We start from the raw sequence: 23,153 nt of genomic DNA on the forward strand, positions 1-23,153 counted from the left end.
CCCAGACAGAGGTATAGACAGATGGTTCTAGTCAGTGAGGCAAGTGAGCATCTGCTGGGAAGGTTGGAGGCACTTTTTCATAAAGCCAGTACAAGAGAAGCAGTGGCCATTTTCTGCTTTGGAACAAATCAAGGAGAAAACCACTGAAGAATTTCTTGCCATCTTGGTGGGGAAGAAAGAGTAGAACGGAGTTTTCAACAAGTAGAGGACAAGAAATTGGTAAGAAGGAAGGAAGGGAACGGTAATAAATATTTGCCTTTAAAGACGTTCTTCAAGTGCTGAAGGATGCTATAAATACTTTATAAGTGTTGCTTTTTTTTAAAAAAAGATAATAAGCCTCGTGTTTAATTACTTTAGCTGAGATTTCTATAACTTGCATTAAGAAACATCCTAGAAGATGAAGGTGCACACCCAATGTTGTGTTACAAACTGAAGGATAGTCATAGGCTTCAAAATCTCCAGTGGAACCAATCTTGCATGTTCAGGAATGACACAGAAACAAAATTAAACTCTGCAGTAAACATGAGCAATCAAGAGAGAAGCTGTAATTGGTGAAGGAAGTCAAGCTGAATGCTTAAAAGTGAAGGTAAATCTCGCAGTGGGGAGTTCATTCTGCCTGCCTGCTGCTACTCACCACTGAGGCTCATGTGGAGGCATGGCACTAAGTGAAAGCCAGCTTCAGAAGACCACAGCTCCGGGATTTCATCTCTATGCCTTGTGCAGAGTAGATACGGCCAGCTGTGGAGCTAAAACGTCACCTGAGCTCATCAGGAGCTGGGGTAGAGTGCGGAAGTGGGAGTATGAGTACAGGGTTTCCTTTTAGGATGAGAAGACTATTCTGGAACAAGTTAAAGGCTATGTTTATCTAACATTATGAATGAATGACATGTTGAGCTGGATGCTTAAAATGGTTCAGTGGAAATTAATAATGTTTATTTTATCAAAATTAATATTTAAGTGTGTGTGTGTTTGTAGGCTAGAAGTCAGCCCAAAATGTAGACTATGCTGGCCAGGGCTAGCCTGTTCTAACGATCTTCTTGTCTTTATCTTCTAGCATCAGGGTTAGAATCATGTGTTAAATAGTTCTGGGAATGGAACTAGAGTACCCATTGCAGGGAAACACTCTGTTGTTTTTCTGTTGGCTTGGCGGCTGCACCTGAATCTACTGATATTTTAAGTACCATCTGTGTCCTATAGCCCGGAGTCAACACCCTGCCACTCAGATCTTGGCCTGCTGGGATTTTTGGTCCCACCAGCACTGGCTCAACTGCGCCTGCCAAATATATATAGGTTTTAACTAAGTCTCTATTCTTTTATTTATCAATATAGAGACTCAGGAGTCAGACCATTGGGGTGAAAACCTGTTAGATCATGGTAACTGAGAAACAACCAGTTGACCTTCCGTTTTGGTTGGAGATCAGCAAGAGAAGTGTCTCTCCAGTTATCTGAAACATCTCTCCAGCCACCCAAAGCATCTCTCCACCCACCCAAAGCATCTCTCCAGCCATCCCAAACTAAAAAAGACTGCATATCTCTAAGTCCCTCCCTACTCCTTCCTGTACGTCTCTCTATATATTCCTGGATCCTCCATACCCTCTATGGCTAATTCCTGTCAGCTAGTTGCTTGCTCTGTCCCCCAATCCAAGGTTGATTTTATTAACACAGTCTTGGATTTTTACAGTGCAATGAAATATCCTGCCACAACACTATGTTGAATGAACCATTTTTCCGGCAATTACAAGCAGTGAGAAGCCTTTTTCCCTTGTACTGTTATGTTTTGGAGGTTTTAAGATCTTAATTTTAAAGTCGTCGATGTCTCATATTTTAAAATAGTTACAACAACAAATGCCAGTTAATAATTTTTATTTTTTATTGAAATAAAAATTAAAAAGTCAATAGTAATACTATCTGTTAGAACAAGACATGGTAATGCATATCTATAACCCCAGTACTTGGGAGACTGAAGTATGAGGATTGAGATTTCGTGGTTATCCTAGACCACATAAAGAGATCAAGACCAACTTGGGTTAGAGAGGTCTTTTATCAAAGAAACAAAGCAGAACACCACTTGGGTTGAGCATTTGTCCTATGGGCTACCAATAAGTAAAAACTAAAAGTAAGTAGGCTGGAACGGTTGGTCAAAGAGCCCCAAGGATCTATTTGTCTCTCTCCTCAGCACTAGGTTACTACTATATGCCAAATTATCTGACATTTTTGTGACTTCTTAAATGCGGATTTTTGAGTGGACATAGATAATTTTTATTATTTTTTGTATAGGAGTTTCTTTTAAAAACAGTGATTTAAAAATAAGTAAGAATCTTTTTTAAAAAAATACTCATACCCATGTAGTACACATCCTTGGCTATTTAGAGTGACACACACACACACACACAATCTCTCTCTCTCTGAAGCCTGAAAAGAAGGAACATAGCCGTCTTGCCTCAGATACAGAACATAGAAAGCTCTTCCTACACCCACGTTCCTGTGATAAACTTAGTCTTCCAGCACATCCAAGTAAGGTGCTTGCAACTTAGACATCTTTGGTATGAGGTCCCTTTACAGAGTGTGACAATCCTGCCCCCAGTTAAGCATGAGATTGGGAGTCTCTGGGAAGATCACATTGGGTGACATTTTTTTTGTTTTGGTGCCAGGGTGTGATAAGGGTCTCCTGTACAGTTGATGAGATTTAGTTTATCAAGAGGGAACTGGATTCTCTGAGTTGGAGATTTATGTCCAGTGTTTAGTAATTTTCCAGCAGGCAGCACTACACTCTGGTCATAAATCTTAATGAACATGGTTTCCTTCCTTTTGTTAGCAGACAGCCTCATTCAATCACCACTGGGAGGTGGGAAGTGTCCCTAAATCTTCACTGTCCCCCTTCTTTCCCAAGTCACCTCTTCTTCTGAGTCAGATTGTATGGAAGAACAGGAGACCACAAGCTGACACTGCCACTTCCTTTGCTTACCAGTGACTTCCCTTTCATCTCAACCCTTGACTTGATGGCAGCCAGCCACATCCTGGAAGGAAGAAGCAGGGCAGACCGAGGGGAGGTCATATTTATTTTAGAGGAAGTTGAAGGAGAATCTGCAGCAGATGAGCAAGTAAGTCATGGAGCAGAGAGGGTCAGAAGTGTACAAAGTGGAAGACAACAAAACTTGCTTGAAAGGTTGGAAAATCTCAAAGCATCATTAAGCCATGGGGCTCAAAACACTATCAGGCAGTGTGCACAGCCTGCTAGGAGATTCTGGGACAGCCAGGGCAAGGGTGGCCAGAAATCAAAGGACCTGGCTTTCCTTCTGGGGCCATTTCCTAGTCCCTGTCTCCCCATTGTTATGATAACTGGATTCTCCTGTGATACCTCCTAGTGCCAACACTAACAGCGTGCAGCAGGGATCTGCTGTAGATGCGGCTTTGTCCCAAACAGCTGCCTCGTGTCTTGTTTTGAGAGCATAACCTTATGCAGACCAACAGGAAAGTGTCTGCCTGTCTCCTGGAGTGATGGGTGTCTCTGTAAACCTCTTTTCAAAAAGTGGAACTGAAATAATCTCGGCGTGCACCCAAAGTCCCTGCTCTGACCTTTGGGGAGCCATCTGTTCATTAGCGGAGGAATCGGGTCAGGGTACTAAGTTTGTTTTCTCTGTGACACAGTCACCAAACTACAAATGCCAGATTTCGAGGAACTTCCTTGGAAGATTCTTGTTACCATGGGGAGATACTGTGCAGGCTTGATGCATCTCATCATGGACCTCCGACTCGGTACTGACATGCTTTCTTGACGTGCACACTGCTCCTAGCTCTGTCTGATTGTGTTGGGTGGTTCACTCAGTTCAACTTCTCTCATATAGAATACAGATAAATAATCCCATGCCAATGGTTCTCTGTCTGGAATGGGCTTAGAATAAGCTGGGCCTGAGCTGGGACTGACGGGACCATTCGGTTATTAAATGAGTAATTCCTGTAAGTAAAACTCCTTCAGGAGATTTTAGAAAGATATGGAAGAAAATAAAAAAATATGCCATTTGTTAAATAATTAAAATGTCCCTTGTTATTTCTATCCTCTAGTAGTGTATTGTGAATAATACATGCACACATATAAGCATATTTGATGTATGGCTAACGGATGAATGGCGCCTGCGTGAGTACTTTGTTTACGAGCTCATCTTTCCCAGTCTTTGGAAGCTGGAGAGAAATGATGTCATCAACCCTGCACTCATGGCCTTCACAGTACACCAGTTCCTGCTTGAAATGGCCATTTCTAGATACGACAACTATGCAAAACCCTAGGGTATTTCATGTGCTTCACGTAAATATATAAAATATTAGGGTATTTCATGATCTTCATATAAAATATTGTTGAAGCCGGGCGGTGGTGGCGCACGCCTTTAATCCCAGCACTTGGGAGGCAGAGGCAGGCAGATCTCTGTGAGTTCGAGACCAGCCTGGTCTACAAGATCTAGTTCCAGGAGAGGCTCCAAAACCACAGAGAAACCCTGTCTCAAAAAAACCAAAAAATAAAAAAATAAAAAAATAAAATATTGTTGACTGTGCCAAGAGTCTCACTTGTAGGATCAGTTAAGTAGCAAAAGTCTATACCACCATTTTTTTAAATAATGTTAACTATATTTTCTTTTGTAATAGTGTATATTTACTAACTACAAACAACCCAATAATATCTAGAAGATCCTAAAATACACAAAACCATAATGCTTAGGTTTTAAGTATGCTTATGTGTGCTTACTCGCTCGCTTTCTTTTCTTCCTTCCTTCCTTCCTTCCTTTCTTTCTTTCTTTCTTTCTTTCTTTCTTTCTTTCTTTCTTTCTTTCTTTCTTTCTTTCGTTTTTTGAAACAGGGTTTCTCTGTAGCTTTGGAGCCTGTCCTGTAACTAGCTCTTGTAGACCAGACTGGCCTCAAACTCACAGCAATCCGCCTGCCTCTGCCTCCCGAGTGCTGGAGTTAAAGGCGTGCGCCACCACCGCCCAGTGTGTGTGCTCTTTCATAAGCTCTCATAGTACTTCCAAATTCTTATTTAATTTTAGTTTAAAAATTGTATCAAGTCTAACAGAATACTTGTAGTATCCTAGTAGGTGAGCTAGTATTTTTTTAAGACTGGCATATGGTATGTTATTAAATATCAACTGTGGTTTGCAGCTGTTCATCCCTTGTTTTCTCATATCCATACATGAAGATTTTGCATTTCTGTCTTTTCCTCTCTTCTGGCTTATGGTTATTTTGGAGCCAGCACTCCAGAGCTGATTGCAGTGGCTGTCCACTGCTCATTTTCCATGGATCAGGGAAGACCACTGAGTACCCTTTCCCCATACTCCTGAACACCATGGTATCCGGCCCTGGACTCAGTCTAAGTAGGGTGGAATCATATTTCATAACTCATACTGTTATCAGTCTGTCACCCTCCCAAAGTGTGGTCCAGCTGGGAAATATCATCCTTGCCTCTTTTCCTCTAATGACAAAGGAGAAAAGGAAACACTTGGCCAATCTGCTTTTCTATTAACCTTTACATAGTTAAAAAATAAATACACACATGTATATGTTCTATATTTGTGTGTGCCTTTAAATATGCAGGTAGCCCTGGTGTATGTGGATACTTGGAAATTAGTACATGGATTTATAATATGTTAAAATGTGTTTGTATACAATATATAATCATTCATACATAGTTAATATGTGGCTGATTTAAGAAATTTCCCTTTTTATACTGACGCATTTAATGTAAATTTAGTGATATGGATTCACCCTGGTATATTTTGGAAGATTAAAAAATGAACTTCCTAGAATTCTCAAGATAGTTTTGGGAGTTTTTTTTTTTTTGAGAAAGCTAATGATTTAAAATGACTGGATTTCCCCCACCTCTCTAGAGATTGATTGATCTATATGTTTATTCTTTTCCCTCACTGAGCCTCTCTCTCTGGCAGGAGCCATCAGAACTTTTCCAGTTCAGGTGAGGTTTCTTTGGGATAGCCTACAACAATTTGACCTCAATGGGCTGAAGCAGTGATTCTGCCATCAAAGATTTGGTCACCCTAGCTCTTTCACAGAGGCCTCTTAGCTAGTCATAGACAGCTCAGGGCCACACAAGTCTTGGAGATGGTCACAGGAGACAGAACCCATCGTCAAGATGGAGCCTACTGTGCTTTAGGAGGCGGAACTCTTCATACTCAGTTTGGCCATTTAGTGGTGGGACGTGGGGCAAAACTTTTCATCTTCCTCCAGTATTTTTCTAATAAAATTTATATATTTGTATATGTGTGAAAGAGAAGGAGAGATAGAGATAGATAGATAGATAGAGATAGAGATAGATAGATAGATAGATAGATAGATAGATAGAGAGAGAGAGAGAGAGAGAATATGCTTATGATTGTGTGAGGGTACCTGCAGAGGCCAGAAGGGATTGGATGTCTTTCTCTATTACTCTTCTCCATCCCCTTGAGTCAGGGTATCTCCATGAATCTTGACCTTCTCAACTATATGGGAAGTCAGTGAGCCACACCAATTTCTCTGCTTTTAGAACTCCTCTCAGAACTAGGGTTAAAGGCACCTGTGGGACTACCCAGCTTCTTTTGTGGGTGCTGAGATTTGAACTCTGGTCCTCATGGTGGAGGCATAGATGCTCTTAACCACTGAACCATCTCTCCAATCCAAGATGTAGTATTTTTCTCACATACAGAATGGTGTATTGCTCAGTTCTGCTTATCTCCTAGTATACAGTGTGAATTTGGTGAGACGACAGCTATAAAGTGGCCATCTGCACTGAGAAAGAGTCAGTGACCATGAGAAAACACAGCACACAGGAATGGTGGACATTGTTTGCGTGATATGCAGTCCAAAAGTTTGTAGATTATGTCATATTATGAATACATATAGTCAAAATTCCTACATGGCAACTGTTAATGTAAATATAGTGAGATATATTGAATTCATTTGCAAAGGATATTTTAAGTAGAAAGTCAGCTAGGAGCGAGATGAAGGGCTTGATTTGAACATTTCATTTCTGCTGAGACTTCTACTAATTACTAAAGTGTTTGGTTTTGTTTCTGCTTTTCTTGTATCTCTGGCCTACAGGTATCCAGAACTTATTTTTATTTGCTCCACTTAGTTTCTGCCTTCCTACCTCTTGTGCTTTATTGCACTAAAATTATTGAATTTTCAAGTTAATGAGCAATCCATATATTTCAGCCTTATTCTTTGAAATTCTGCAACCTAGCTGTTTTAAATATAGTCACGAAGTTGTATAATATTCATCATCATCATCAATCCCCCAATCCCTTCACTATCTACAAATGAAGTCCCATATATATTGAGAACCCCTGTTCCACCCTTTCCTATCCCCCTGTCTCCCCGGCTCAGCTGACCTATGTCTATTTGGAGCTTTTATACACATTGAAAGAAAATGTGTGTGTCCAATTCATTTCATCTGCCACCACGTTACAGCCAGAATAATTTTTTATGACTGAACTAATTCCATTACAGGGACATTTATTTTTGTTATCTAACCCATTCATCAGTTAATTGACATTTGGTTTGTTTCACTTTTTGGCTATTATAAATGATGCTGGAGCGAACACCCATGTATAAGGCTTTGCATGGACGTCTGTTTCCAGTTATCTCAGGTATATATTTAGCAGTGGAATTGCTGGATCAAGGGGTCACTCTACATTTCTGAGGAGCTGCCAGACTGTTTTCTACAGTGGCTGTACCTTTTAGTCTCCTAGGTGATATATAAGTGCTTCCAATACTCCACCTCCTTGCCAGCACTGGCTGTCTTCTGTCATTTTTAGTCTGTGAAGAAGGGTCTCAATGTTCATTTCCCTCATGGGTAATATGAGCTTTTACTCCACATCCTCATTTTCCATTTCTGTATCTTCTTTGGAGAGATGCCTATTCAAATCCTTTTCTATTTAAGAAAAATTATATCTTTTTATTGTATTTTACCTTCCATACTGTAAATACCAGACCTTTCTTAGATATCTGATTTTAGAAACAATTGGAGTATAGATTGAGGAGTCACATGAGTGTTATAAAATAGTACTTCTTTATTGCCAAGAGAATGTGGCTTACACCTATGACTAGATGGCTTGTTAAAACCTCACATGACATCAGAGTACTGTTTTGTAGAGAGACTGACATGTAGCATGTGCTCATAGCACCACCACTAAAGAGATTGACAGGTAACACGCCGCTCATATCTCCACCTCTGAAGAAAGACTGTTTCCTCTTTTTTAAATTTAAAACATTTAACAAAAACTTGATTAAAGTAGAATTACATCACTTTCCCCTTCCCTTTCTTCCCTCCCGGATCGGAGTATAAGTTTCTAGAAAGGAAAGAAAGAGTCTGAGATGGAAGGCTTTGGTCTAAATTTTCTGATCAGCCGCGCCCCTCATGGGAGTTGTGAGGGATCTCAGAGGGAAGCAAAGGGGACAGATTCCTGGGATGGGGCAGTTGCTCAGCTGGTGAAGCGCCTGCTGTATCGGCATGAGAGTCCAAGTTCAGATCCTCCACATCTATGTCAAAAGCTTGAGGTGACATCATGCACTGCAACCCTGGGGCTGGCAGGTGGAGTGGGCAGAGACAGGTGGATGCTTGGAGTTCCCTGGCCAGCAAGCCTCACTGAATTGGTGAGCTCCATTCAGTGAGAAATCCTGCCTCAAATAAATGAATAAATAAACAAACGAAAACAGATAAATAACTAGAGAGGACTGATTGAGGAAGATACCCAGTCTTTACCTCTGGTTTCCATACACACAAGTGTGTGTGCACTCCCATGCACACACATGAACACATACAACACACACACATACAAGACAGAATCTATAGTTGTTTAGTAAATAAATTTTGTCCATTTGAGAAACGAGGGACCAATGCCAGTAATTCGAGATTGTGTGCTATTTTACTCTTTCTACTATGGAAACAAGAGAGAATTGGGGAGATGGTCTACTGTGAAGGAGCGCTTACCATACAGACATGAGGGCCTGAGGTCAAATCTCCAGCATGAATGTGAAAAGCTGTGCATCTGCCTCTGACCTCAGTGCTGTCAGGATGCAGATGGGGGTCCTTGGGGCTGGCCGACTGCCAGACTCGCTTAGGTCCAGGGAGTGATCCTGTCTTAAAAGGGACATGACAGAGAGTGATGGAATAGGGCATCTGATCTTCTTTGCTGGCTTCTGCACTATGTACAGCAAATCACCCCCACTGCACACACGCAAAGATACTGCAGTGCACATATTCACATACACACATATGCGAAGAGTCAGGAAGACTTTTAACATCTAACAGCCAACTTAACTAGTGCTTCAAGGGGATCGTGAATATTGTTGGATTATATGCCGAGGCTCCCCATCCATTGAACTGCTGGAGAGTCACACAGGACTCCCTGAGATGGACTGGGAGTCTTTTCTTACAACCTTCCCCTCATGCTAAATGGTATTATAATGTTTTAGACGGACCTGATGGAAACCATTTCCTTGCGTTCATATAGCTATGGAAAAGAATCATCTATCCTATTTGTTAGCATGTCCTTTTTTTTTTTTTTTAAAGACTTTGCACTTTACATCCCTTAATTTTGTGAGGGAGTCTCTATCAACTGGAATCAGCTGTGGAGCCCAGTTGATGAACTGGTTATATCTGGGGTCCATTGGGGCCATTCAGTTGACATTAAGGAAGTTGATAATTTTGTATTTTATGGAGGAAATCCCTTTCACTTTAATTTCCTTTTTCAAATAACAGTTATTTTGAGACTCAGTGCCTTTTCTGTGACTTTATGATTGTTCTTATTGTTTTCCTAAAGGAACCTTAATACAACCTTTAAAGTTGAAATTCTTAAGAGATGCTCCCTGGAGTCATGTGATCTTGCTGTTGCTTTAAAAAAAACCTCTACTTTTCCAAATAAGGTTTGTGAAATAGTTGCTATCTGAAGGTGCCTCATAACAATCTGGCCAAAACTGTACCATCAGAATTGCCTGCTGGCTGAAGGGAAGGCCTCTACAGGGCTGCAAGCTCTCATTTCAGCCCTTTGAAGGAACAGTCCTGTATGATGCCTGGCCCAGGATAGAAGCTCAAGGCATGTGTGTGGAGTTACTAAATAGCTTTTTTGAATTTTAGACTTCAAGGGACTCTGTCCTGGAACAAAGGAAGAGAGAAAGAATGAACGGAGCAATGAAAGAGAAGATGTCTAAAGAAAAACCTAAATAGCAATACTTAAAGTAGTTTTAGACATCTTCAAATGCTTTGCCCTTCATGGGCTGGAATGTTATGTTCCCTGTCCTTTAATTTGAATAGGACATACTGACTGTTTGTAATAAATAGAACACAGTTGGGGCAGTGGAGGGCACCCTTCTAAACTCGGGGATTCCATCTAAGAGAACATGCAGCTCTCACCTTGTTTACTTGGGACCCTACTTTTGGAACTAGGCAACTGTGGCTCTATGATGCTGCTACACCAGGCAGCATTTTGTTATGGCGGCCCAAGTGCCCTTCCTTCCAGACACTATAGTATCTCATCTCTATTGTTTCCCAGTAGAGATTTCCAGACTAATTTTTAAAAACAATTTATTTATTTTTTACATACATTGGGGTTTTGTCTGCATGCATGTCTGTATGAGAATCCCAGCCCCCTAGATCTGGAGTTACAGACAGTTGTGAACTGCCATATGGGTGCTGGGAATTGAACCCAGGTCCTTTGGAAGGGCAGATAGTTCTCTTAACTGCGAAGCCATCTTTCCAGCCCCCAGACTAAGTTTTATAATGCACAACTCTGGGGATGAGGGTAAAACATATGCTTAACATATTTAAGGCACTGGGTTCCATTCCTGGCACCAGAGCAAAACCGAGTACACTGGCCCAGGCTCAAACTTCTCACTCTCTCCCAACATTTCCTGGGTCAAATGCCAATTATGTTATTGGATACATAGCACTTGGCACCAGGCATGGGCTGAGTCTTTCACCCCAACCTCTTTGCCACACAGCATCTGACCCAATACCAGTACCATTTCCCATGTAGACAGCATTGTCATTTGCTCCTTCCCCTTGGTTATCAACACACTCCCATCCAGTGGCTCACAAATGCCTGTTACTCTGACTCCAGGGGAGCCGACACTCTCTTCTGGCCTCTGTGGTCACCTGTATACACGTGCACATACTTACCTATAGGTGATTACACACATAATTAAAGATAAAATTAACCTTAAAAATGAAGTTATAAACATCCCTGTTGCTGTGTGATTGCCTTTATTTACAGGTCATAGGTCATAGGTAAGGCTTGATCTTTTCCCTGAGAAGAGTGGGGGTCCCAGAAATGTTTTCTCTTTGTGCCCTGAAGTGGGTCAAGGGGTAGTCCACAGAATCCTTGCTGTGTATTCCCAGATTGATCCATAGAGTGTATACCAAGGGAAGTAGTGGGGAATTTAGACTTCCAACAGAATGGCGGCTTTCAGATGCATATGAGGAAATTAGTCACCATTCTCAAATATTCTCAGACTGCAGCCAGGGCAGCTTCATGCCAGCCTGGGATTTTAGTTAATTTTCTCACTGTCAAAATACTTGGCAGAAGCAGCTTACAGGCAGAGTTTATTTTGCCCCACTGTTCAGGAGGGACAGCCCATGATGACATTGTGCCGAGACTCCTCCCATCTGGATGCATCAGCTGGAGGAGAGTGGAAATACTGGCACTCATTGGACTTGCCTCTGTGCCTCTTATTTTAGGCCCCCAGGCCACGAAATGGCATTACACACAATCAATATGGGGCTCTGATCAAAGCTGCCTAAGATTGAAGTGGAGTACTAAAGGGATGAGTGCGAATCTCAGAGATGTGTGGCACACTGGCATCTGCCCCAAGAACAAGCCGGTTAGGCCGCACTGAGCTCGAATTACTTAGGGATGGCATGGATGAGCTAGAGTCTTCCGGGGCAGCGTGCGTAGGCTGCTGCGCAAGGACTGGAACAGTGTTTCCTGATTCTGGCAGGTTTTTAGTGATAACCGCTCATGACACCATCACAGGCGAAGTGAAGAATGCTGTGACATGCAACTCTAATAACAGGGACATGCATTCTACACACCGGAGCTTGAAGTCAAGAATTCACAGTTTAATGCTAAGTCACTTCAGAGCTAGTGAGATGGCCCAGGACCCTCAGAAAGCATGTTAAAGCAGACAGAAACGCCATGAGTGGCAGTGTGTGCTGTAAAAGGAGCGGCAGGCCACTTCCCGCAGTCCGGCTCCCAGCCACCTGGCTAGCTAGCTTATACCCTGAAAAAATTTCACAGAAACTCTATTCATTTAAACACTGCCTGGCCCATTATCTCCAGTCCCTTATTGGCTAACTATCACATATTGATGTAACCCATTTCTAATATCTGTATTGCCACTTGACTGTGGCTTACTGGCAAGAGTCTAACCAGCGTTCCTCTCAGAGAGGAGAGTCATGGCATCTGCCTGACTCTGCTTCTTTCTCCCAGCATTCTGTTCTGTCTTCTCCACCCACCTAAGGGCTGGCCTATCAAAGGCCAAGGCAGTTTCTTTATTAAACCAATGAAAGTAACACATAGACAGATGACCCTCCTCCATCAAGCATGTTTCTGATTGCAGGACTGGGGAGGGGAGAGAGTAGGAGTCCTAGTGCTGACTTGTTACTCTAGCCCACTCAGTGAGCTATGGGTTCAATGAGCAAAAAGCAAGGCAATGATTGACTGAGGAAGACAGTGTTGGACACCTGGTCACTATACACACATACATGAATATATAGACATGTGACACATACACAAACACACACATATATACCACATGCCTCAGGAAGAAGAAGCAATTACTTCATATGGGAGTTTAATGTCTGGTAGCTTCAGCAGGAGGTGTGAGCTATGTTTCCACTTCCCAGACACAGTTTGTCTTACATACCCCACCATGTTCTGGTGGGGGTGTCACTGTATGTATTAAAAATGAGTGCGAGAGCAAAATAGTTCCAAGCGCAGAAACAATCCAAAGACACCTATATCCTCTTGTCATGCTAATGGCAAGACAGCTCATGACTGCTCAAGTATTTTCCTGGATGGGTCACGGGACTAGTTAGCAAGCTGTGGGATACCACAGTTGACAGAGGTTGTAATGTCAAGTTAACATCATGCCCAGTCACGGCTACCTTGACCCAAAATCAGCAGGGTGGACTCGGAGACCGAAACGTTCCCTTTTGGCTTACAAATCCAAGACACAGTGACTCAGTGACCCAGAAGAAATCAGGGCTTCCTGCTAAGCCAGGATTCCGAGCCAAAGTTGACCACCCACGCTCATCCAACTCTCTTGGGAGAGAGTGTAAGTCCTCTGCCTTCAGCCCCGGAAGCGGCAGTGCTGACCCCCCCAGCCTCATAGCTTCTGTCTGGTGTCCTCCCGATGCTTGGGGAGGAAGCAGCGCCCTGAACTTTGAGCATGGTTAATAGCATTCTCATGGCTTTTGCAGCACTTGGGGGCTGCCCCGTCACCTCTACTGATTAGGGTTGGACGTTTGGAGTCTGCATGGCTAACTTCCTGCAGACCAGGCAGGGAGGTTGAGCTACCGCCGGCAATTCCAGGAGGTCACTGGGTCGCTATTCTCCTCCTTGTTTTCCTGTTCCCTGAAGCAGCATTTTGAATAAACAGCTCTTTCTTCTCACAAATCAAGACATAAAAAAGCCTTCTAGGGTCCCCCTGGCTGCTGGACTAGTTTCTTTCCCTGTGCTCTGGTGGTGCGTTCCCTCTGAGTCCTTTTGGAGGGCACCATCATGACTAACAGGAACTGGACAAACAGACCGCAACTTTAATCCTTCCGCTTTGGGAACAGTGCCTCTCAGTCACAGGACTCTCTTCTCTTCTTGGAAAGATACTATTTTTTTTAAGTTTTTTTTTTCTTGCAGCAATCAAGATTTTAAAAATTCCACCAAGAAATATTTCCATTCTTGGTCATGCTTGATATCATGCGTCACTTGGAATTGGATGAAGAGATAATTAAAACAAGCAGCAGACTCAAATACATGCAGCAATATGGAGACAGCTCAGTGCTGGTGCGGGCAGAGAAAGCCGGCGTCTCTCATCAGCCGTGCCCCTGTTCTGTTTCCCCACTTTTATTGCCTCCATCAATGGTCGCGTACATCTGCACGAGCAACAGACATGCGTGCACCACTCAAGTACGGCAACTGCTAACCATACACAGATCCCCGAATTTTTTGATGATGGCTTCTTTAGGACAAACAAACATAAAATGCCTGGAGGGAAAAAAGTTCTTAAAATGTAAATAACATGTTGAATACCACTCTGACTGCTGGATGATTAAAAATCATTCCATTTTCTTGTTTATCCCAAGTTCATCTCTTGGAAACCGCCGAACCTGGAGACCCAGAAGCTATCTGCTCACTTAGCCTTCTCTCTGGGAGGTATCTATTTGATTTTTCTTTCCTCTTTTTCTTTGGCTGAATGACTATATCCAGAGATGGGAAAATTTGGCACTGTTTATCCTTTGTTCTCCTGTTTCATTTATTGAGCTAAATGGCAACAATTCCATTTTCTCGAGGCTAAATTCAGTCTCTCATCTGAGCTTTCATTGTTTCTTGCCTTACTCATGTAAGGGCCTCTAAGCCGTCTCCCTGTTTTCATTCTTGTTTCTCCACAGTTCAGTTTTCACATAATGGCTTATGAAATTTTAAAATGAGGGGAACGTGTCAGAGTAAGAAATAAGTCTATGCAAACCCTTTCTTAAAGCTTTGCCATGTCTTTCCATACACTCAAACCCAACCTCCTTTGCCATGCTCTTCAAGGCCCCTGTTTCTTCTTCTGGTCTTAGCTTTACAAAAATTATCTTCTGAAATTTAATAAACATATTGTCTTTGTAAATCATCATCAAAATCCAGGTTTAGGACAATTTTGTGATTCTGGTTATGGAGAGATAGATGGCTCAGTGGTTAAGAGTAATTAGTTCTCAGTCATGAGGACTAGAATTCACATCCCAGAATCCACTATGGGCAGTTCCCAAATGCCTGTAACCTATGCCTCCAAGTGACCCTATGACCTTTTCCAGCCTCCTTAGACCCCATCTACACATATCTGCACACCCTTCACACACACACACACACACACACACACACACACACACACACACACACACACAGACATATGAGAACTCATACATAAATGAACCTTTAAGAAAGCATTTTTATCATCTCAATATTCTTATGATGCCACTTTCAATCAATAGCATTTCAGATTCCAAGTATCAATCAAGCAATAAGCCTTGTAGCTTTGTAAATGTTTCCCTTTCATAGTCCTTATAAATGCAGTAGTGTAAAATGCACTCCCTAGTAGCCAACTTCTCCTAGTGAGCATCAGTTCATGTTTTGGCATTTATTAACTTTTCATTCATTTTAATTGATGAAAAATATCTCATTGTAGAGATAAAACTAGATATTTTTAATCTGTTTGCTAGCTGATGGATATATGGAATATTTCTGGATTTTACCTATTTGGTATATTGTTCCTGTGAACAGTAAGATCCAAGTTTTCAGTGGACAATGTTTACATTCCTGAGTAGTCCTATGGGAAGTTGATGACATCATTTTTAGGAAACATCCAAACAGATTTCTAAAGTGTCTGCACCCTACTATATTCCCACTAACAATATATAAGTTCTAGTTTCTTCTCATCCATGCCAATATTTGATGTTTTCTTTCTTATTGTGACCATTGCAGTAGCTTATTTTTTCTGTATCTTTTGAAATTATTATGCGGATTTTAATCCTCCAGTTGGGTGTTAAGCCAACCTTGCATTCACCTTGCACATGTCTCTGTGTGTGCTGTGAAAGGTTTTGTGTCAGTGATTTATTGAGCACACTGACACAACGGCTTTCCTTTCTTGTGATGTTCTGTGAGCCTTTGCTAAGAGGGTAACACTGACTTCGCCGTAGATAGTCTTTGCTCCTCTACTCTCTGAAAGCTTTTACAATATTGGCATTCTTTTTTATGAGTGTACAAGAGATTTTACTAGCAAGATAAATAGTCCTGAGTTCACTTGATTCTGAGATGTTTCTCCCCCCCGTGAGGATTCTAAATTGCTAATAAAAATTCTTTACTTATGAAATAGATCTACTTTTTCTTGAATGAGTTATGTCTTTTTAGGTATGTCTATTTTCAATCTCTCTCTCTGTGTGTGCGTGTGTGTGTGTTTGTTTGAGAGAGAGAGAGACAGACAGACAGACAGACAGACACACACACACACACACACACACACACACAGAGAGAGAGAGAGAGAGAGAGAGAGAGAGAGAGAGAGAGAGAGAGAGAGAGAATGGAGATCAGAAGACAGCCTTGAGTATTGGTCTTTCCTTTCCATTGAGACAGGGTCTCCCACTGTTCACCACTGTGCATACCAGGCTCACTGGCTCTCTCATATCCCCACCTTCTTGCTGTAGGGTAGGGATACTGAGGACTACAGATCCATGCTGACTTTGAATGGGTCCAAGTTCAGGTCCCACATGTACATGGTGAGAGCTTTATCTATTGAGCCATCTTGCCAGCTATTTTTCTAGGAATTGGAAGTTTCACACATGTATTCTAATTCCTTTGCATAACAGTATACTAGTCTCTTATAACCCTCTTCATTTTGTGAGGCTGGTAGTGTTTTCCCTTCTTTCCTTCTTGACTTTGGCAATGTGTGTCTTCTTTCTTATTTGTTAGTGCAAGGAAAATTTTTGTAAACTGGCTAATCTTTTTAAAAGCCCAACTTTTGGTTGTGTTGATTTTATTGCTTTTCTGTTTATGATTTCATCCGGCTCCGTTCTAATCTTTGTTTCATCATCTGCACATCTCTCTCAGCGATGTTAAGTAGATTCTTAGGCTACTGACTTAGGCTTCTGATGCATGCATGGAGGCAATGCATTTTTCTTCTTCTGTTGCCTTCGATGCTTCGAATACATTTTGATGTTGTGTTTTCATTTTCTTCCAGCTCAAAACCTTTAACTTTTTCCTGTATGTTTTCACTTTGATCTGTGGTTTCTTAGAAGTGTGTTGCTTCATGTCCAAGCATTCCCCAAATTTATTCCTGTCTTGGTTCACGCTTTCTGTTGTGGTCAGAAGTCATTGTATAATTTTAATGTGTTTAAGTTTGTTAAGACTTGTTTTGTGGCTTACTGTAAGCCTCTGAAGAATGTTCCTTCTGTACTTGATAAAGTCTGTGATCTTATAATCTCTGACTATAGTGATCCAAAAGTATTATTTTGTTGGATAGCATTGCTCAGTGCCGTATCTTCACTGATTTGTTTTTGCTGTCCAGTGGGTACATAAGCTATGGAGCCTGGAGTATTGAAACCCCCATCTATTACTGTTATGTCAGTGTATGGTTCATGTATTTTGGAGATCTGCTATTATGAGCATAAACATAAGTAACTGTTCTATGTACCAGGTAAACTGACCTTTCAATCACCATGGAGCTCTTCCTTGGTCTCCACAAATAATTCTTAAAATCCATTTATCTGCTATTCATATTCATGCTTTTGCACAGTATATAGTTTTCCTATGCTTTTAATTTGAATGCATTTACTTCTTATATAGTGAGCGTATACACAAATCTTGCTTTTTAATCTAAAAGGATAATCTCCGTGTATTGAATGAGACATTTAGCTCATTTATATTTAATGCAATTATCAATATGGATGAATTTCCAAAAGCTGTTTTCATCTTTTCTATCTGTATCTTTTGGTCCTTTTTTTATTTATATAAATATTTAAGTAAATATTTTTAGTGAATTGTTCTAAACGAATATTGAATTTCTCACTGCAAAAACAATAGGTTATCGTTTTTAGTAATTGCTCCAAGGGTTACAATATTGATCTTATCACAGTCTCTTTAAAAATAATATTTAGTACCCTTACTCTGTTCATGGTGCTGGAAGTTATGCAGCATGATACTGGAGGAGAAAGAAGCACCAACCTAGCTACAAGTCCTGAGCTCAATGCTGATCTGCCCACAAGATGTGCTGGTGTCACAGTGGCACAAGTTTGTGGAGGAACCAACCATGATGTGACTGGATTTAAGGCCCCTTCCATGAGGTGGACCCCATGAGTGACACTGCTCAGTAGACCAAGAACCTGGGACTACAAAGGCCAGGGCCCTAGGAGAAAACAAATACTACTGTTCAGTTAAAGGATGCAGCAATAAAGTGACCCTAACAGCATTCTGCTCAACCATCATCAGAGGAGCTTCTTCCCACAGGAAATGGGGACAATTTTTTTTTTAACCCATGACTGGGCAATGTGCAGAGAGTGAAAAACCTTGGAACACTCAGTCCTGAAGGAATGTCTCTATCAAAGCCTTCCCCTCAGTGTTCAGGGAACCCCTAGAAGAGGAAGTGGAAAGATTGTAAAAGCCAGAAGGGATGAAAGACACCAAGGCTTTTTAGATACAACAAGGCTGATACATATATGAGTTGCCATGGCAGCAAGCACAGGGCCTACACAGGGCAATGCACTTGGGGTCCCAGTGCTAAAAGATGGGGTGATAAAAAAAACCCTTATCCCTAACCTAGAAACTAACTCCAATTTGTAACCACTTGCAAAGGAAAAATTAGTTTTCTCCAATGGAGTCTCACTGGGTATACAGATCACACTTAAGGGTAGGCCCTATTCCCAGAAGTAGACCCAACATAAAACAAATTCAATGGTATTTTTGGAAGAGTTTTTATTTGTTTGTTTGTTTATTTTTTGAGGTTTTTGTCTCCTGCTTTGTCTAAACTTAAAAAACAAAAACAAAAATAACCCCCCTGCAGTTCTTTAGCTTGTATATTACATTTTCTGGTTTTGTGTTTTTATGGGATTTGTGTGTGTGTGCAAATCTTTCTACGTGTGATTCTTGTGCTTTTTCTTTGGCTCTATTTTCCTTATGTTTATTTTGTCCTATTCTGGTTTGTTTCTTTTTATATTATTGTTGTTGTCATTATTATTTTGGATACCTGTTTGCTTTCTTTTTCTTTTATTCTTCTCTCCAACATTGTATCCTGACCGAAATTTTCCCTCCCTCCACTTATCCTAGTTCCTCCCCCACACCCTCTCTTCCCCAAATCCACTCCTCCTCCATTTCCCTTCAGAAAAAGAGCAGGCTTCCCAGGAATATCCTCTGAGCATGGTCTAACAAGATACAATAAGACTAGGCTCAAAGCCTCATATCAAGCCTGGGCGAGGCAATACAGTATAAAGAATAGGGTCCCAAGATCAGGCAAAAGAGTTAGAACCCCCCACTCCTACCTTTGGGAGTCCCACAAGAACGGCAAGTTGCACAACCATAGGGTATATGCAGAGGACCTTGCACAGACCCTATCCCTCCCACCTCTGTGAGTCCCTATGAGTCCTGCTTGTTGATTCTGTGGGCTGTGTTCTCATGGTGTCCTCCACCCTTCTGGCTCCTACAATCCTTTCTTTCCCCTTGGGTTCCACAGGTTTCTTGAGCTGGTCTACCTAGTGTTTAGCTTTGGGTCTCTTCACATGCTCCAATCAGTTGTTAGATGACACTCCTCTGATGAAAATTAGGCTAGGCACCAATCTATGAGTATAGCAGAATATAGGAAGTCTGGGTCTCTGAGTGACTGTTCTGCCTCTTGTTCCTGGCCCTCCATGCAGTGTCAGGCTTGGGCTCCCTTTTCATGGTGTGGTCCTCAAGTTGGGCCAGTCATTGGTTGGCCACTGTAGTAATAAGAGCGGCGGGGCTGCGTCCCCAGCACCCAGCCGCCCACATGGCTAGCTCTAGCTTATGCCCCGAAATAATTACACGGACACTGTATTCTTTTAATCATTGCTTGGCCCATTTCTATCTAGCCTCTTCTAGGCTAACTCTCACACCTGGACTAGCCCATTTCTAATAACCTGCTATAGCCCAAGAGCTGGCTTACCAGGAATGATCTTAACCTGCGTCTGCCTGGAGTGGGAGAATCATGGTGACTCCTTGACTCAGCTTCTTTCTCCCAGCATTCTGTTCTGTTTACTCCGCCTACCTAAGGGTTGGCCTATCAAATGTGTCTAGGCAGTTTCTTTATTAATAAGAAATCACTCCCACATCATTTCCCCTTTTTCTGTTTAAACAAAAAAGAAAGGCTTTAACTTTAACATAGTAAAATTACATATAACAAAACAGTTATCAAGTAAGAATTACAGTTACAATATTTGTATCTACTTTATCTTTTATCATAACAATGGAAAACTATAACTACCTATCCATTCTTCAACTCCATCAAAGACTCCAGAAGGATATAATATTACCTAAGTAAACAAGAAAAATAAAACTCTAGAAATGACAGAGACATCTCGCTGCCTGTATAGTCACCCAAAGATCTTTTGTACCGTTGAGGCATCCATCTTCGGCCTACAGGCCCATAGTATCCAGCAGACATTTTCATGAAGCAGGAAATTTCAAAGGCAGTTCAGTCACTATCTGCTGTGTCCTGCAGAATGTCTTGCAGACTCTTTCATGAATCAGGAACCCCGAAAGATCATCTCAACTTTAGGCAGGTTCAGCAGTCCTCTCTCTGTGGGTTCTTTGTGTCCAGTTTATGCAACAGTCCAGGCAAGAGCAGTTTCTTGCCCAAATGGCTATCAAACTCCATAAGGATCCTCTTCGATGCCCATCTTCCTCTCAAAGTAGATTGGTGCCGCCAGGAGCAGACATGTCTCATTGTCATGAAAAACCCTAAGTTATTAAAATATTTTAAATGCCATATTCTGTAGCCTTTGAGAGATATGAAGAATGCCTATCTGAAATATATCTCTATATATCTAGAAAATCTAACTAACATGACTACAAGCTTTACTATTATCGATGATTATCCATTAACAACCTATATTTCTTAATTATACAGTACATTTTTAAATGAACTACACAATCACAATACCTTACTCAAGATCAAGAAATACATATACATATAACAAAATTGACCTTAAAATCCATACCAATGCAAATTATTCATACCTATATCATTTCCCCCTTTAAATGTAAAAGAACATTTATAAACAAAATTTTGGGAACATGGGCGCAGTTTTTTCTCTCCAAACTGCTTCCTGCTGAATGGGGCGCTGTTAATCAGATCATTTAGGGTGTAACCTGTGTGCCAGGTTTATCTCAGTTGGCAGTTGAGTGAAGTAATTTTGAGGGTGTTCACAGGAACTTTTCGGGAGGTCGAGGTCTATCATACCAAATTGGGATAGAAGAAATCCACAGGGTCTGGTCCTCTGTGAAAACAAAAGAAGACCCTCTCCAAAGCATCATATCCTTACACCCAAATTTTGAAATCTTAATACCCTTATATCCATTCTGGTTTAGTTTGGCAGCCCATGTAATGAAATGTCTCTCTGTACTTAGCTCCTTCACAGTCAAAAATTTTAAAGAAAACACAATGTACATAATCCAGACTCTCTGTGAATTTTCCATTTTTACGTGGCTTATTTTTCTTTATTTCTCTTAATCTATAACTATCTGTACTCTGTCTCTTTAAAGACTTTACCTTTTTATTTTTTTAAAAAAACCCATTAACTTTATTCTCTATATTCTTTTTCTTCTTTCTCTCCCAAGCCTATGTACATTCATCCAACAGTGTGGTCTTTTATGTCTGAATCTGTTTTATTGTGAATCTGTAACATTTTTTTATTATCCAGGAGCATTTCTTACAATGTTAAGCAGTTCTTAAAAACTTAAGTTGCACCATGTACAGGTAATACGGTACTGCCTGTGTCCTGCCCAGTCCAAACCTTAATTGCGCTGTTATTACAGTAATTACGCTAGTTCTTGCCTGAGGTCAGCACAGTTCAGCATGGAGCAGCCACTCCTGCCTCAGATTCATTTGGTGCCCCTGAGCTGAGCACAGTTCCAGGCACACAGCAAGTCCACATTGGAGCCACACTCAGTAGTTTAATTTTGAGACTGAGCGTGCAGCACAGAAATTCTTTTCATCCATGTTACAGCCAAATCTGACAAGCAGAGCATTGCACAGTCTGAAAACACGCCATGCCCTTCCGCCTGCCTAAGCCTGATTCGGCTGTCTGCCCAGGTGCAGGCAGGGAGTGCTGAGCCATTGGCACAGTCTCAGAGCACTCTCCTTCCGATCCCAAGCGGGAACACAAACATCCAGTCCCATAAAATCCATTGAAATGCTTTAAAGCCAGAGTTCATGCTGGCAGCACAGCCCCAGGAAGTCGTGCTTTAAAATGACGCAGCGTTTTTTCTGCTGCTGATGCCGAATCAGGAAATCTCTCTACAGCACGCCACCAACTAACAGCAAAAATCTGTGTGAAATTCTCTCTCCCTTATTTTAAAGCCTTCTCAGGTTTTTAAGTGGATTTAGTCCATCACATAGGGCGCCACTCTGTTGAAATAATAGGAGCAGTGGGGCTGCATTCCCAGCACCCGGCCGCCCGCCAGCTAGCTTTACCTGAAATAATTACACGGACACTGTATTCTTTTAATCATTGCTTGGCCCATTTCTATCTTGCCTCTTCTAGGCTAACTCTCGCACCTGGACTAGCCCATTTCTAATAATCTGCTGTAGCCCAAGAGGTGGCTTACCAGGAATGATCTTAACCTGCGTCTGCCTGGAGTGGGAGAATCATGGTGACTCCTTGACTCAACTTCTTTCTCCCAGCATTCTGTTCTGTTTACTCCGCCTACCTAAGGGTTGGCCTATCAAATGTGTCTAGGCAGTTTCTTTATTAATAAGAAATCACTCCCACATCAGGCCACTCCTACAAGTTCTGTGCCACCATAACCCCACTACATCTTGCAGACAGGACAGTTTATAGGTTAAAGGTTTTGTCACTGGGTTGGTGTCCCAGTCCCTCTGCTGGGAGCCTTGCCTCTTCTGGCTCTGTATTCCCCATTACTAGGAGATTTTGATGGAGTTACTTGTAGATTCTAGGGAGTTTTCAAAGTACTAGGTTTCTACATTGACCCCCAGTTCCAGTCTTCTCTCTTAGTACTCTTCCTTCGTTCTTCCCAACCCTATCTGACCCCCCTTGTTCCCATCCCTCCCCTCCCCTAGTCCACTCAAAAAATCTCTTCTATTTCCCTCCTCGGAGACCCATGAGTCCCTTCTTGAGCACTCCTTGTTACTTAGCTTTTTAGGGTCTATGGATTGTGGTATGAATATCTTTTACTTAA

This window comes from Microtus pennsylvanicus, chromosome 4, assembly GCF_037038515.1.
Source record: "Microtus pennsylvanicus isolate mMicPen1 chromosome 4, mMicPen1.hap1, whole genome shotgun sequence".
Classification (NCBI taxonomy): Eukaryota; Metazoa; Chordata; class Mammalia; order Rodentia; family Cricetidae; genus Microtus; species Microtus pennsylvanicus.